The sequence below is a fragment of the Osmerus mordax genome, chromosome 7 (assembly GCF_038355195.1).
Source record: "Osmerus mordax isolate fOsmMor3 chromosome 7, fOsmMor3.pri, whole genome shotgun sequence".
Taxonomy (NCBI): domain Eukaryota; kingdom Metazoa; phylum Chordata; class Actinopteri; order Osmeriformes; family Osmeridae; genus Osmerus; species Osmerus mordax.
Window position 1 is genome coordinate 20,362,890 of NC_090056.1, and position 6,000 is coordinate 20,368,889.

The window sequence follows — 6,000 nt, forward strand, 5'->3', positions numbered from 1 at the left end:
TAATACACACCTTCTGGAGACCCGTAATTGCTAACGCTAACCTTCTGTAGAGTAAGATAAGATATACTTTGTCGTCCTGAAGGAAATGTGTCTTGGACACATACAGTTTCTGCTGTTAAAATACAAATTGCGTAGTGCATATATGCGTTACATACACAAGCTGTCATCCACACACCCATTATACCACTAATTCTAAAGCTAACACAGGCTGTCCGGAGAACTGCTATGCTGTATCCTATCTTACCCCACCCTGCTCTACTGTACTCTACTCCACCACACCCTGCTCTACTGTACTCTACTCTTCTCCACTCCACCCTACTCTACTCTACTCCACCACACCCTGCTCTACTGTACTCTACTCCACCACACCCTGCTCTACTGTACTGTACTCCACCACACCCTGCTCTACTGTACTCTACTCTTCTCCACTCCACCCTGCTCTACTGTACTCTACTCTACTCCACCACACCCTGCTCTACTGTACTCTACTCTTCTCCACCACACCCTGCTCTACTGTACTGTACTCAACTCTACTCCACCACACCCTGCTCTACTCTACTCTACTCTACTCCACTCTGCTCTACTGTACTCTACTGTACTCTACTCTTCTCGGATAGCTCGGATAGCTAGCTTTAGTTAGCTTCCGTTACCTAGCAACATAATACTCGTAGCAATGCTACTACCTGCTAGTGTTACTTGTTAGCCTCTAATTGTACCCTGCTCTACTGTACTCTACTCCACCACACCCTGCTCTACTGTACTGTACTCCACCACACCCTGCTCTACTGTACTCTTCTCCACTCCACCCTGCTCTACTGTACTCTACTCTACTCCACCACACCCTGCTCTACTGTACTCTACTCCACCCTGCTCTACTGTACTCTGCTCTACTGTACTCTACTCTTCTCGGATAGCTCGGAAGCTAGCTAGCTTTAGTTAGCTTCCGTTACCTAGCAACATAATACTCGTAGCAATGCTACTACCTGCTAGTGTTACTTGTTAGCCTCTAATTGTACATTTTGAAGCCATACTATAGCGTTTGTCGTAGTTTTTCTTCCTCTCTGTTATATCCTCCTAAATGCAGACAAATTGACTTGAAACTGACTGACTTGAAACATATTGGATATTTGGCTATAGCCTGTTTATGTTGCAGTTAAGTTTGAATTATTTTTCCACAGGAAAGCTACTGTATAAGCTCCAAGTTCTCTTGAGAGCCTCTAGAGAGAGGAATGTTGCACATGTGATTCTATTGTTGTGATTTTTATTTAAAGATTTTTATTTTTATTATTTTTATATTTAATATTATTTGCACATTTTATAGTAAGCGAGAGAGCTTCTACACTGGAATGTTGCACGTTCCCTGCAATAGAACGGATGGTTGTCAATTCATGATACTCTCTCGCCTTGTAATATAAATACTTAAAATACAATACCAATGTTGTTAAGAATATTTAATTTCATAAATAATGCTACACAATAAATAGAATGCTTCAATCGACACCGTGATCGGTGATCGGTATTATCGGATCGGCAGATACTGATTTCTGTGATCGGCACCAAAAAACCTGATCGGAGCATCTGTACTACTCTACTCCACCACACCCTGCTCTACTGTACTCTACTCTACTCCACCACACCCTGCTCTACTGTACTCTACTCTACTCCACCCTGCTCTACTGTACTCTACTCTACTCTACTCCACCACACCCTGCTCTACTGTACTCTACTCCACCCTGCTCTACTGTACTGTACTCTACTCCACCACACCCTGCTCTACTGTACTCTACTCCACCCTGCTCTACTGTACTGTACTCTACTCCACCACACCCTGCTCTACTGTACTCTACTCCACCCTGCTCTACTGTACTGTACTCTACTCCACCACACCCTGCTCTACTGTACTCTTCTCCACTACACCCTGCTCTACTGTAGTGTACTGTACTCTACTCCACAACACCCTGCTCTACTGTACTGTACTCTACTCTTCTCCACCACAGCCTGCTCTACTGTACTGTACTCTACTCTTCTCCACCACAGCCTGCTCTACTGTACTGTACTCTACTCTACTCCACCACACCCTGCTTTACTGTACTCTGCCAGGGTCTCCTATGACAGGATGTCCTGCAGCCCAGAGCAGCTCTGCAGCAGAACCAGAGAAGAAGTCCTGCTTTCTTCAGAGAGAACACGCCCTTAATTATTCATTCTGCGCGCTCCAGCCATTCCCCATGTTTAACACGCAAAGCCCATTACACCACGCTATCACTGCAAACAAGAACGCTTTCACAATGCACTCTGGAGTGACAGAGAGCCAAACAGCTTGATTTAATGTTCTGTTTGTTTTTGTTGTTGTTGTTGTTTTTTAACCTTTGACTTTATAGAAGTTGCTTTACTTCTCATCATGTCCTCCAAAATATATATTTTTTGCGTGACTCGTAATCTCAGAAGTTTGAGAAAATAGAACAAAGGAGGTTTTTCAACAAAGGACTGAAGGAAGTAAAAGCTGGTCTGAGGTTGCAGTGAAGGAGAAAGTATGTTTACAATCTATCAATTTATCTGAGGATGAATTAGCATGTGGTTTCCTTATGGCCTTCGGAGATAAGCAAAGCAATGCATTATGGTCCTTCTAAAGCCAGACTCCATCTTTGAAGAAACTGTGGACTGAGAGAGATAGGCAACGTGCTGTGTGTGTGTGTGTGTGTGTGTGTGCACGTGTGGGCGCGCGTGCCGGCATCTGTCTATCAGTATGTGTGTGTGTGTGTCAGACCAGATCACACCAAAGTAAGATGTGAAGGTTTAAAGGCAGAAAAACAGAGATCTGTGAACCAGCAGGACTGTTTCGACCACCGCTACCAGTGTCAGCACACACACACACACAGTCGGACACACACACATTCACACTGACTGAAGTCAGGCCAGTTTCTTCTCAAAAACACAACAGCCTCACAAGGTCATAACTTCTACTGTTTATTAGTCCAACTTGCCTCAACTCTCATTCCAGGCCGTCTTGTTCCAGGGCCCAGAGAGAGAAGCACCGGGGGCCGGCCGACAAGTACAGGCATGTCACACGTAGCTATACTTCACAAAGTATGAGTGCAAGGATAAAAATTGTCAATAAGTACGTTAAAATACAAAATTGGTACACCTTAAGAATAGGGAAAGAAAGAGGGAGGAGAGAGAAAGGGAGAGAGAGAGAGAGAGGGAGGGAGACTCAGTTCAGTGTGAGCTCGCTCAGCCAAACTCATTCCAGCAGACTGACACTGCAGAACCCATGAATCTTTCATAATCTGGAGAACTTTACAAGTCATCTCTACATCTCTCTTCCCCCCCTCACACACATTCATACTCTCACCTCAACACCTTTACCTCACACACACAGACACACACTTTTACTCTCAACTCAGCTGTCTGCAAAAGCCACAGAATCATCAGACTCAACAATTCCCTGTCTAATGCAGAATGGCACCTCATTCAGAGAGGAGGGATGGAGCGGGAGAGAGATTGAGAAAGAGGAGAGAATGTAGAAAACAAGGTTGAATGAGTTTGTCTATCAGTCGCTGGTCATGGTAGCACCCTGAACAAGATAAGCAGTCCAGACTTCTCCCATGTTCTACCCCACATATCCACTTCACCTTTGTTTGTCTGCCTGTCTGCCTGTCTGTCTGCCTGTCTCTTTACCCACCAAAACAAAATCCTCGTATGTGCAGACTTACTTGGCAATAAACTGGTTTTGTGATCTTTATTCCTTTCCCCCTGTCAGTCCCCCTGGTTCACCTGTCTGTCTGTTCACCTGTCTGTCTGTCCCCCTGGTTCACCTGTCTGTCTGTTCACCTGTCTGTCTGTCCCCCTGGTTCACCTATCCGTCTGTCCCCCTTGTTCACCTGACTGTTCACCTGTCTGTCTGTCCCCCTGGTTCACCTGTCTGTCTGTCCCCCTGGTTTACCTATCCGTCTGTCCCCCTTGTTCACCTGTCTGTTCACCTGTCTGTTCACCTGTCTGTCCACCTGTCTGTATGTTCACTTGTCTGTCTGTTTATCCCCCTGGTTCACCTGTCTGTCCATCAAGCCAAACTGATTCTGTGTTGACGTTGCCGCGGTAACCGCCTTCGGGCTGTCTGTTGACAGGAGGGTCGATACGTCCATCCTCAGTCTGTCGCCCGGGACGATCCGATTAAAAGCATCATGTATGTCAACCAAGGGTAATACGTTTTATTAATAACTGATGCTGTCATTTACAATATCGACTTCAACCATGCTTCCATCTATCACTGATTTACACAGACACGTAAACGCAAATTAATGTTTGAAGTATTGGTAAATGTACTTCTAAAGAGTTTTACAGAAGGCCAAAACCATCAAAGCCTTGCAAACCTCAGCAAGCATCTTTCTACCTGCTGTGTTTCTGGAGGGAAGCACAGTAGAGTAGTGTTTCTGGAGGGAAGCACAGTAGAGTCTAGTGTTTCTGTATGTGAGGAAACAGTAGAGTAGTGTTTCTGGAGGGAAGCACAGTAGAGTAGTGTTTCTGGAGGGAAGCACAGTAGAGTAGTGTTTCTGTATGTGAGGAAACAGTAGAATAGTGTTTCTGGAGGGAAGCACAGTAGAGTCTAGTGTTTCTGTATGTGAGGAAACAGTAGGGTAGTGTTTCTGGAGGGAAGCACAGTAGAGTAGTGCGTCTGGAGGGAAACACAATATAGTCTAGTGTTTCTGTATGTGAGGAAACAGTAGGGTAGTGTTTCTGGAGGGAAGCACAGTAGAGTAGTGTTTCTGGAGGGAAACACAATAGAGTCTAGTGTTTCTGTATGTGAGGAAACAGTAGAGTAGTGTTTCTGGAGGGAAGCACAGTAGAGTAGTGTTTCTGGAGGGAAACACAGTAGAGTCTAGTTTCTGGAGGGAAGCACAGTAGAATCTAGTGTTTCTGTATGTGAGAAAACAGTAGACTAGTGTTTCTGGAGGGAAGCACAGTAGAGTCAAGTGTTGTGTTTGTGAGACATGAAAGCATGTTCAGATGAATAATGGAATAAAGAAGCTTCAGATTCAAGCTGCTGGGGTACCAGCCACACCACAGTTATAACCTACTTTCAACACACACACACACACACATACACACACACACACACACACACACACACACACATGAACGATATGCAGGCACACCACAGTTATAACCTACTTTCTACATGCACACACATGCACACATACACACAGAGACTCATAGAAGCAGACAGACACACACATACACACACACACACACACACACACACATGAGCGATATGCAGGCACACATCATTTCAGGTAAAAAGTGAGTCTTAGTTCATCAACAGTTCATCACCACAAAGGTACAACTGAGAACTCTCTGAGGTCCACATCAATGCTGGTCCAAGCCTGTTTATGATTCCATGTATGTGTCTGAATATGTGTGCGCTTGTGTGTGTGTGTGATGTGCTTGTGTGTGTGTAATGTGCTTGTGTGTGATGTGTGAGTGTGTGTGTGCGCATGTGTGTGTGATGTGCGTGTGTGTGTGCGTGTGTGTGATGTGCTTGTGTGTGTGATGTGCTTGTGTGTGTGTGTGCGTGTGTGTGCGTGTGTGTGTGTGTGTGCGTGTGTGTGTGCGTGCGTGTGATCCTGGCCAGAGAGAGGGAGCAGCGAGGAGCGGGCGGTGGTGTGATGGATGATGCTACTGCAGGGTAATTATACCAGCAACAACAGGTATCTCACACAAAGACACAAAGACTCAGTGACACAGAGAGAGCCTGCCAGGAAGTGATTACACACTCACCTTCTCTCTGCCAACCAGAGCTGGATGCTACTGTACTGGATGTGTTAAGGACGCACACACACGCATAAACAAGCACATCACACACACACACTGATGCACACAGACTCACACACACTCAAACATAGACAAAAGCATACACACACATACTGACATGTACACACACACACACATACTGATTGTCATTCACTCTCAAGTGTACACTCACACACGTACACACCAGTACACACA